This window comes from Blennius ocellaris (assembly GCF_963422515.1).
Source record: "Blennius ocellaris genome assembly, chromosome: 17".
In the NCBI taxonomy this organism is placed as follows: Eukaryota; Metazoa; Chordata; class Actinopteri; order Blenniiformes; family Blenniidae; genus Blennius; species Blennius ocellaris.
The window spans coordinates 14,861,389-14,873,198 of NC_137666.1; positions in this window are offsets into that span (position 1 = coordinate 14,861,389).

The window sequence follows — 11,810 nt, forward strand, 5'->3', positions numbered from 1 at the left end:
AGTAGTATCCTTGTCCTGGTTGTCCGTTTGCTGTCTGGTGAGAACAATATGCTCTCTCTCTACCTGTGCCTTCCCCCTCCTGTCACCTATGCCCCTTATATTAACAACCTGTGTCTAATTATCGCCACCCTGTGTAATTATCGCCACCAAGCGTCCAAACAATGCAACAAACTATAACTAAATAACCTGCCAACAATAAGCATAAATGGCTCCTATAGCCACTTTTTTTTAATTGTTGGTTTAATTTAAAGCACTTTGCAACTGCGTTTAGAAAAGAACTTTCCAAATAAAGTTATTATTATTATTGTCACTTTAACCAACTTGACCATGCAGTCTCTCTTGTTTCTCAGGTCGAGGTGTATGATTATGATTAAGCTGCAAGTGTCGCATTTCCAAGAGGAGTACTACAGCTTGTTTTTAAAAAAAAAAAGGAAAGATACTGAGTGACAGCACAGTATTGATGTGACCAGGGACGTTCGCTTCTCCATCTTCTCCCTTATCGTTGTCATCACTGTCTAAACGATACTGTTTGATGACAAGCAGCTGATCAAACAACGCCGGGACATCCTTCAGCTCCCCAAACATTCAAGCGCATCTCTCGCCTCAGTGCAGTCCCCTGCTGGCAACTCCTAAATACTTAGACTTAAGAGACCTCCAGAGGTGTCCTAAGAATCACTCCTACTCTACCAGATATTTAAGAAAGTTGATAAATGGCTTTTATTCTCAAGTTTAAGAGAAGGACTACATTTCACAAATTCTGAGGACTTCAGACTAAAATGACACTCCAGTGACGATCTGGGGCCATATTTATCAAGCGTCTTAAAGCTGTGGTTTAGCATTCAATGTGGATGGTTGTTTGTCTAACACAAACTTCTACTGCCTTCATGAGTGACAAGGAAATAAGTAGGAAAGTTCATATTTCCTCTCTTGGTGTTTTTATTGATAGCTCTTTTAAGCTGGAAAAGCAGATTAGATTAGTGGTTAGAGCTGGCTTTTTTCATCTTAGGCTTCTTGGGAAGGTGAAGCGATACTTGCCCCCTAACCAATTCGAAACGGTCGTCCTTGCCCTTGTAACCAGTCGCCTGGACTACTGTAATTCACTTTATTTTGGCCTGAGCCAGTCCTCGATTCAGCGCCTTCAGATGGTACAAAATGCAGCTGCACGACTGCTCTCAGGAGCATCACGATATGATCACATCACTCCTGTGCTGGCATCTCTTCATTGGCTACCTAAACCTGTTGAATTTAGAATACATTTTAAAATCCTCTTGTTTGTTTTTAAATGTCTAAATGGATTAGCTCCTCCTTATTTGTCAGAGTTGATTTCCTTGCACACTCCTGTCCGAGCTCTGAGGTCCGCTGAACACTATCTTCTAGACCATCCCAGGCCTAAGCGTAAGAGCAGAGGGGACCGAGCCTTCGCTGTAGCCGGCCCTAAATTGTGGAATTCTCTCCCTTTACATATTAGAGCTGCAACATCTTTGGAGAGTTTCAAGCGCTCGCTGAAGACTCACTTTTTTGCACTGGCCTTCGGCACGAGCTGAGCTGAGCATTTTTCTCATGTTGATTTTATTTTTTCTATTTGTATTAAATGTTGATTGTTTTATTTTATGGATCTGTACAGCACTTTGGGGGCAGTGGCTGCTGTTTGTAAATGTGCTCTATAAATAAATTTGACCTTGACCTTGACCTTGTGTGCAAAAAGATATCTGAATGCCATCAAACTCATAAAATTCTTTACTTTCCTACTGGGAATTTCTGAGAGATGTACTGGGAAATAATTCTAATGGTATGTTTATTGGATAAACTAATGTTTTTGGAGTTGAATTAAAAAAGATAATTCCTATAGCAGCGACAGCCACAAACAGCACTTTCATAGGTGAAGATATATTGTTTCGATTACAATAAGAAACAGACACTTCATCCTAACATGATCTGAAGGAGGACTCCAGACAAGTAAAGTTATCAAACTTTCCACTTGGAGTCCAAAACATCTAATTTCACAGTGAGTTGAAAGTAACTTCTCTCCTTCGTGATAGCATAGCAAGTAATCTCGCTGCAGTCTGTTGTCAGGCCAACTTTAATTTTTTTGTTCAAGTCGTGTGAATACTTGCAGCTTGAAACTCAAAGTGGAATATCCCATCTGGTCACATTCCACTTTGAGTTTCAAGCTGCATGTGAGGTTTTGCATGATGAACTTGGAAAAATAAAAGAGACATAATACAGTATGCATCATGAACCATTCTCTTGATGACTGTTCATGTGAGGTGATTAGGTAACCGTCGTTTTATCCAGTAAGTTTAGTTCCAGTCAAAACAAGCCATGTTTTGATACTGCTGTTCACATCATTGTCAAACAAGACAGCGGAGTGAGTCAGACTTAATACCCCCCCTGTAATTTACTCTGACTACTCGCCCTGCAGTCAGGTCTTTTTGAAGGGAGATCAGGCATTAATCTTTAATGATCCAATGAATCTTCATCAGAGCAGCATGAGGCTTTTCTTCTCATGGTTTAAAGTCTGGGGGGAAAAATGTAAGTCTGTAGAGCAACAAACAAAAGAAAAAACATGAATCAGAATCAATGTAAAAAAAACAAGACCCTGCTGTATTTTAATATAAAACTGACAAATCCACTTCATCCTGATGTTTCTTGTCATTTTGTCTCACGACGATGAAATCAAAACTGACATGTTGCTCGATTCTGGGAAAAAGTGCTTCATAAAAATCTAAGGAAATTAAATCACTGGTATTATCTGATGAAGTTTGAGAGCCCCTTGTCATTTTGACAGCAGTTTGACCATTTCGCCAGAGCCGTTCCCCCCCTCTGACTGCTGAATGAAATAGTCAAATCATTGTGTGAGCTCATGGTGCGTTGTGAGGATGAATCAGGAATTAGAGGTTTTGATGCCCGACGAAGTTTGTAATTTGGACTTCACCCTGGATTCTCAATATCAACTGACTGGTGATTAAATGACTGTTTCATTGGTTTGGCAGATTTTCTTTTACCCTCAAATGTATTGGGATGGCACCAACACTCGGGATAATTTTATATAGGAGAATGAATGACCACAGAGAAAAGTCTTAACGGAGTGAAAATTCACTTTGACAAGTTTTATCCCATGAAAACCAGAGGCAACTATCGGATTTACTCATTTTATGAGCAAAATGTACAGCTTATATTTCGTATTTAACAAGATTCCACCTTTCACCCCGTGTGTCTCAGCAAGTTACAAAGCCCTGCAGCTCCATACAGAGGTATTCACTTTGGCAGATCCGCTGAAGAAGCCATCCTACGCAGTTTCTCCCTTTTAGTTTTTCTAAACAAATTGGATAATGAATAATTGTAGTAAACATGGAAGTAATATTTCTTTGAGGCCTCAAACCAACAGGGATGATTTCATGCCAGAATGGGCTCTCCATATTTGTTGCTGCCAATCCATTGGCAACCATTTATTCGTCAATGTAACCAAAACCTCACAAATAAGAAACACCCCACATTGTTGCATAGTGGCTCTTTGTAACAATATTTTTATTTCCTGCATGTGTGACATTTTTTCTTTTTTTTACATTTTATGGCTTAAGTTTACATTGCTTTGGTCTGTAGTTTGAACAAATTTAATGGTTTTGGCACTTAATGATTCACATTTGCAATGGTCGTCCTTTGAATGACCATCCTGCGGCAGAGAGTTGTAATCAACACAAAGGGCCTGGGGCAAGTCAAAACAATTGCTAACATTAGTTGATATAATAGCAGCACATCAAAGTTTTCTTCAAGATATTTAACACATTTGGATTTTGTGTCTCACATTTTTTGGGGATTAGAATAAATGCTATGTCATTTCATGCATATCAATTGCAAATCTGAGAATGGCAGACAAATGTACTTTTCTTAGTCTTTTGACTCTGTGAGAAAAGGAAATGACAAACCAGATGAAGAAAAGTGTGAATTGTGGGGCAGGATAAACGGTGATTGTTTCTCTCTTGAGCCTTGTCAGCTCTCATTGGATGCTTGACTCACTTTGTGGATTCTACATTTAAACTTGTGAATGACAACATTTTAATTTGAGAATGAAATAACTGTCCAAGTTACATTTATGGCATGCGGTGGCGAAGTCTCGTTTGATTTTTGATGTTTTTTTTTACTATGGTATTTATCTGCCTTGTATTGTTGGAGATTCATGCATCCGCTGCCATGGCTACCACTCTTGTCCCTTTAAATTGATGTTCCTCCATGTCTGAGCGCTTCAGGCCTTCCCATCATTCTGTCAAGATCCATCTGTTCTCACTCAGTATATCTTTGCACAGCTCAGCAGTGAGCCAAACTGTACCATAGTTGAGGGTTTGTTTGGGTTCATGGGGCTTACTCTGCTCTCTGTATACATTTTGATTCCATATTTTATGAATGCAAGATCCAACTTTTCCTCCAGTCAAGCAGAACCTGGTTTCAGGCAGGAGACACCAGAGACTCCTAACAGTCGAAGTAATTTCCTTGTCCATGAGCCCTTTTTTTTTTTCCTTCAACAATTTTTGCTCATGGGTGCAATGCTTTTTTTGGGGGTATTTTATTGCTATTCCATCTCAGAGGTGTGTTACGCAACACGTGAGCCGAAGCTGATCCCGAATCATTTAACTTGTCCGTATGACTTTGTGGTTTAAGGTGTAAAACTCTGGCTCTGCGACTGCACCGGATATCATGTGGTTTTCCACTCTTTTGAATAATCTGAAAAAAAAAAAAAAGATGTAACCCATGATTATTCTTGTTCAGACGTCTCCACGTTCACGTAGCGAGGCTTTGCTCTGTGGTTGGATTCAAGGAGCTGACCTTCACTCGCAGAGTTTACTTTGTGGGTTTGTTGTCCTGTTTCGCCGATGTTTGTAGGTAGCATGATTCACTTTGCAGCAGATACCTTCCAGGAGCCAGCAAAAAGCCAGAGGGAACATAGACAAATTATACCTGACAGCACTGTAAGCAGGTTTCCTGATAGGCTATCATCGGTCCATGGCCAGATGCAGTTATTCACATTACATATCATTATAACTTCACATTTCCTCTTCTTGAATAAGAGCCTGCAAGAAAGCAATTTATGTAGTTATTGCAGCAACGCAGACTGCTTCCAAATATAACTGCACACAATCTAGAATATCTCCAATGAGCTCAATTAGGAACTTTATTGTGTTTTCTAGTCCCACCTTTTTAGTCGTTTGACTGGATATGTCATATACTGAGTAGATATTGCTGTATGTCAACAGAATGTTATGAAAGTACCACTGAAAACCCTCTATTAATACCGAATTTCACTGACGGCACATCTGAACAATGTGATTGACTGGAGAAAGGCAGAGAAATGGTTGAACTGGAACAGAAGCTGCTGGACCAGGATTACTCATATCTGGGTTTGAAAAACATGATCATATTATACACCTGTGACATTTTTTTTTTTTTTTTTATAATGCATTTTTGGACAGATGCGACTTATATGCCAGAAAATACTGTAACTTTGACACTCATGCCTTTCTTCCCACTGATCTGCAGAATTTCCTGTGTTTCAGAAAAGATGATTTGACCATTTGGAGATCTAAACAATAACATTATACAGTGGCATTTTATTTGAAACAGAGACATTCTGCATCAATAGCCTTCAACTGCTATAGGACTGTTGTGGCCTATAGATTCGAGCAGCAGGTTTATGAAACTGTACAGGTTCAAACCTTAACGCCAACCCCATGGGTCACTTCAAAAGTGTTGACCTCCAGCAGAGAGGTAATTTCCCTAAAGGGAGTAATAAAGTATTTAACTTTTATATGAAATGGGTCCATAATTGTCTTTTATTAAAATGATTTAGTTCTTAAAACTCATGCATTATGAATGTTTAAAAATAGAGTTATGGTTTGAATCAGGTGCGGAGAACGACCCCTTTGTGAGTTGCCGCAAAAAGATGATTGGAGAAACAAACATCTCTCCAATTAAGGTTTCCTATCACCAGTGGATCTTCTTGGCAAGTTAATACTTAACTAGCAATTTTGGAAAAACACGGATTCCTGGAAAGTTCTACAAGTGTAATGGAATTTCTCGATTAGCTCTCAATAATGTGAGCATTACGTAGCGCCATTGCTTTCTGTCAGCACTGTGTGGGTCAATGAGTGACTCAGTCAGAATAAGTTCTGCTGAAGTCATTTATTTGTGGGTCAAGAAATGGTTCACACACATCATTATCCTGTAATTTTAAGTACATATAATGCATTCATCTGATGAGGGTAAAAGTCCATGTTCTTTTGGTTAATCACATACCGTGCGAACGTGCTGAACCTCACATCAACATTGTGGATTTTAAAAATGTTACAAGTGTCAAAACAGTAATTGGCCTGAACAGAAGAGTGTGTAGGAATTGTCCTGCTGCAAACTGATTTGCGCTTTAGTTTGATGACAGCCAGGGCATTTACAGACTGATATGATTGAGGCTGCAGCCCGGGGCTCAGAGGTAGGCTTCACAAAATATATGGACATCTCCCCCATTTATCACAAACGCACTGGATCCATTGCCTTTTCATAGATAGGTGCAGTAAATATGACAGAGTTCTCCATGTGTTCCCCATTACCCGGCACTAGTTGTAGTTATTTCAATGATGTGACTGGAAATGCAGCCAGGTTTCAGCAGATGTCTTGGGGTTTTTTTCTCCTCAGTCCCGCGAGGGTTTACTACGCACAACAGTTTGAGTAGAGACTGGATTAGATCGGAAAGTGGAAGTGTATAGCTTTTTCCTCCAGACATCTGTACAGGGAGATAACCATCACCACTAGACTGATCAGGGAAGTCGACAGTGGGCTCTTGCGTGATAGAGTTAGTTTTGCATTAATCATTGGGACGCCTTTGAGGTTCCCCACTTCTCATGAGGTTTCCCCCACCCAAAAAAAACCCCACCTGCTCGGAGCGCCCGGGGTGGGTGATTTCATTTCCCCCTCAGATTAAAAACTTATGATTAACTGTTCTTACTTTCCCCTATCACTTTATCCTTCTTCCAACCAATACGGCAAAAAGACGGAGAGAATGACATACTGCTGTTTAAACAGTCATATTGTAGATTTTGTAAGATTTTAAAGGCTCCCTGTATACACCAGGTCAGGAATAATGCAGTAACTATTACATGATTAGCTATTGCCTCAATGTTCTGTGACGTTGGTACTTAATAAATGAATGTGACCTGCCCATGACCCCAGAGTTCAGAAGAGAAGCTTCAGCTGCATAAAGAGACACATCAACACAATTATTTCTCCATTTTGATTTTCGACAACACAACATGCACCAACTTTGGAGAAGAACAACTTGTATTTGCCAACAAGATGCATTTAGAATACCCTATCAATCCCACAAGGAAGTTCTTTCACAGCATTGCTCCACACAACACAGAATAAACAATATGGAAATGTGTCTTATTTCAGTTGCTTTCATACAAAGCAGCAAACAAGAACATTACAGAAAATAAACTATCCAGCAACCGGAAAAGGAATCAACTGTTTGTCATTTAGTTTTTTTATTTGATGATCTTTGACGTCTGATGAAATAAGCCTCAAACAATGACAATTTGATATTTAATTTAAACTAACAATTCACAGCATAACCTTGAATTTTTTTACATCTTAAACTTTTTTTTATTCCTTCAAATCAATCAAAATATGGTACTTTCAAAATGATATGTCAATCTTCAACACTTGGTTGGGAATCCCTTTGCCTTAATCACTGCCTTGATGCGCCGTGGCATTGAGGCAATCAGCCTGTGGCATTGCCCGGAGTAATGGAAGCCCAGATTTCCTTGTTGCTTGCCGTCAGCTCCTCTTTGTTCTTCATGGCTGTAGCTTACAGTGGCAAGTGATCCAATGACGAATACAAACAAAACAGACGGTGCTGTCGCAAGAGCTCTCCTGTGCACTATCTTGTTGAATAACGCCGATGCCAATGAGGTGAAAAGGTACAGTCCTTCAGTTAAACCAAGATACATTTGAATTAACATTTTGATAAATCACATATTACATTAATTTGAAAAGGTTGCTTCTAAATAGATTTACAGTCATTTTTAAATGAAAGGTCATTACGTGAAAGTAATCTGAAACCATTTATGGAAAATCTTTAAAAAAAAAAAACCGCGAACCAATGATTGATGGTAAACAGCAAAACCACCACCAACAAAAAGTCCTTTGACAAAGACTCAATGTTCCCTCAGAATTGAGCATTTCTGCTCTGTTCAGTGTAAATTCCAAATTATTTGGATACAAATGAGAACAGGTTTATCATCATTCATTTGTGAAGCTGCTTTCTTTGGACACCGACATTCACGACAAAGCCGGTGGAGAACTCTCAGGATTAACTCTCATGCAAACCATGTTGAGTCATCTTGTGGACTTTCACCAGAGTGAGTGGCGACTCTGGCTGCGGCCTACAGGGTTCAGACCACTAAGCTTTCAGTTGATGGCCACTTCGCAGACATGGCTGGAGGAACGGTGCTGCCTCCAAGCGACTAGTGACAGGGAACGTCTGGTCTGGTCTGGGAGAGTGAGAGAGAGCAATGGAGAAGTTCTCATCTCTGGTCCAACCCTCCTGACCGTGCTGCTGCCCTCAAAACCTCAGGGGATCACTAAAACCTTGGCTGGGGTTTGAAGTGATTCAATTTTAAAAAAAATGAAAAACCATAAAAGAGAAACATTAAAAGATAAATTCAGTCTTTTTTTTTTAACTATGTCAGTTGGTTTTCAACTGCCTCCTGCACGTCTCAAGCATGCTCAGTTTATACGAGTGGAAAGATCAGAAATCAAAGAAGCATAAATGAAAAGGGAAAAATAATTTCAAGTGCAAGTGTTGAGATAAATGCACTGGCAGAGTCCAAGATCAATATCTTCATTGCACATCAACTATGAGGGAAAAGCATTGTAAGCAAAGCGACCTGCTATATGTGAAGGCAAATTTGCAAAGCATCAATAGTGGAGTTTTCAAAAAAAGAAATTCAAGGGGAGCATAATTGATGAATTGCATCACTTCAAGCACTTCTATTCTATTGCTTTTATTGTCATTGTACAATAAATTGCACAACGAAATTACGGTGTAGCTAAAAACACAGTAGACATACAATAAACACCGACTGCTGAGATGAATGCAATGCTGAATGTGAGAATGGCTGACACATCATGTATACAGAATAACCTAAACATTCACACACACATTCAGCTCACACAGACCCGCTCACATACACCCAAGGACATAGTGCAGAAATGTAAAAGTTAAAGAATAAGTTAAGTAAAATAACAATGTAGCTGCCTGAGGTACCTTGGCTAATAAGTATGTGCGGTTGAGCACAAGGTACCTGTTATTTGTACAGAGTAATGGAGTGTGATATATTGCACACCGAGGTAGATAGGCTGAGGTAGTGTGTCTAACTGTTAAGTGCCGTGATGGCTTGAGGGAAGAAACTGTCCCTCAGTCTGTTGGTCCTGGTCCTGATGGACCGGTACCGCCGTCCTGAGGGCAGCAGCTCGAACAAGTGGTGTGCACTTATTGGGCTGTTTTGTGTGAGAAATCCTAAAGTTGGTCATTACACCAACTTAATATGGCAATAACCTGTTCGTTGAAAAAACTCATAATATAATTGTCTAAAACAACAGAATATACTTTTACATGGGATCCTCTTCCAACTCTCAAAACATTTGATCTTATTCTCAATGCACCAATTGGCAGGTTTCGATTAAGCCGCTGCCTGACTTGTGCTCCATCTGTAATCGTTCATGGGGAAAAGAAATGCAATGTTTTATGAGTGCGTGACACGTACAAGTGTTGAGCTACATGTTGATCGGTGGTTTTTGTTGGAGAGCTCAATGTTTTTGGAAAGCATCAAGTCAAACTGAAGCAGTAGAAACAAACGGAACACATTTCAACATCAGGTAGGTTCAGAGCACCGCTAATATAATCATGAACTCCAAACCATTAAGCAGAGTAAATCAAATCTAATTATTTCCACAGGCGGCTTGAGAGGAATGAATTGTGCTTTTCTTAATGTTAATCCAAGTGAGTCTTGAGCTGATTATGTTTTATGGGTATAAAGAAAGCCCTTAAATTCTTCCACACTGGAACACTTTGGAGCAGACGGCACTGCGGAGGGATGGAAAGATGACAAAACAGTTTACCTGGGAGGAGAGGCGGGCCTGGGCTTGGAAAAGCAAATGTGTCATGAGCAGGCACAATAATTTAGGGGCATTCTCCCAGTTTTGTCAGTCACTAAGCCAAATAACATGCCATCAGACAAGCAGAGATGCTCTTACTGACCCTATTTTAATGGGATTCTGTTGACAAATTGAGGTGTAAAAAAAATCTACAGAGAGGCAGACTTGTTATCGATTCATTTATTCATGGCCTGACAGGCTCCGATGCCGGTTTTGAAGCACATACAGAAAAAGGGATCCTTGTCTGCAACGTCTGCTTCAATTAGAAGCATTCAAACCATGGCCACAGACTTTTTCCACTGCTCTTAGTCCACTCACTTTTTCCATTTGCTGTGAAGGTTTGAATTCCTGCGTTTGAGAATAAATATTTCTGTTTGTTACTTTATTAAAATATTTTTTGAAAACTCAGATGATATGAAAGTCTAAAAAGTGAAGCCCAGTTCACGTTTTGCATGTTACATGCTGAGCTTTATTACAGAAGAAATCAGGGGAGGAACCAGAGCGGCTTTTTTTTTTAAGGGGGGGGGAGGGGGGCGGTTCCATGCTTCCCTTGGTTTCAAATAAAGAGGATTTTCATCAGTTAGTGCTTTGGTAAAGCTAATTCTTTGTCGACATGACTTGTTTGTCCTTTAATTTCAACATTGAGCTCAGGTTGGATGTGACACACACACACACACACACACACACACACACACACACACACACACACACACACACACACACACACACACACACACACACACACACACACACACACACACACACACACACACACACACACACACACACACACACACACACACACACACACACACACACACACACACACACACACACACACACACACACACTACCTGCAGCTCTGTGGTCCCTAAAGACAAACAAACTCTTAACTTTGCTCTTTGTCTCATTCTCAACCTTCCAGGACAGCTAATTGTGGGATTCTGTTGATTTTACGGCTAAAGAAACACAGCTGTTGAATGTAAATGGTGTGGAGGAGTTTTCTTTTCTTTAATTCTGCTGAGACGATGACTGGCAGGGTCCAGGGATGGCAGATTGTGAACAAGCGCCACTGGGATGTGATATAGTTTGTGGTGGAAGGTTTGTCTTCGTTTTCCACAGCTGAACAGAAAAGTAATTACATCTAAGTATCTATATAATCAAAACTTATCAGGTAAAAAAACTGATATTTGAACTAAGAAGGTTGGTGATTATTCGATAAAATATATTGATTAGACATTTGCATAACAAAATATCCTCACTGCATTTCTAAACTGGAAGGTTACACACTCAATGGTCATCGATAAAGGATTTCTTATTTCTCATCCCTCAGGTGGACACAATGGGTGGTCAATCCATTGCCACCATGGAAAATTCACATTTTTATGGGTTTTTCACAACAAAAGCCAGAGTTGTAAGCTGTTGTTTTTAACTATTCCCACAAAACACAGCTGTGTAACTCACATTCTTTAAGCACACACTCCTTTTGTTCATTTCCAAATGGGGCCATTTACGGAGTCTTTGTAATCACCATCGCCTCACACAATGCCTCACGAATCACTGGAAACTGTTAGGATGTTCTGTTGAGTCTTTTTCCACAATCATTC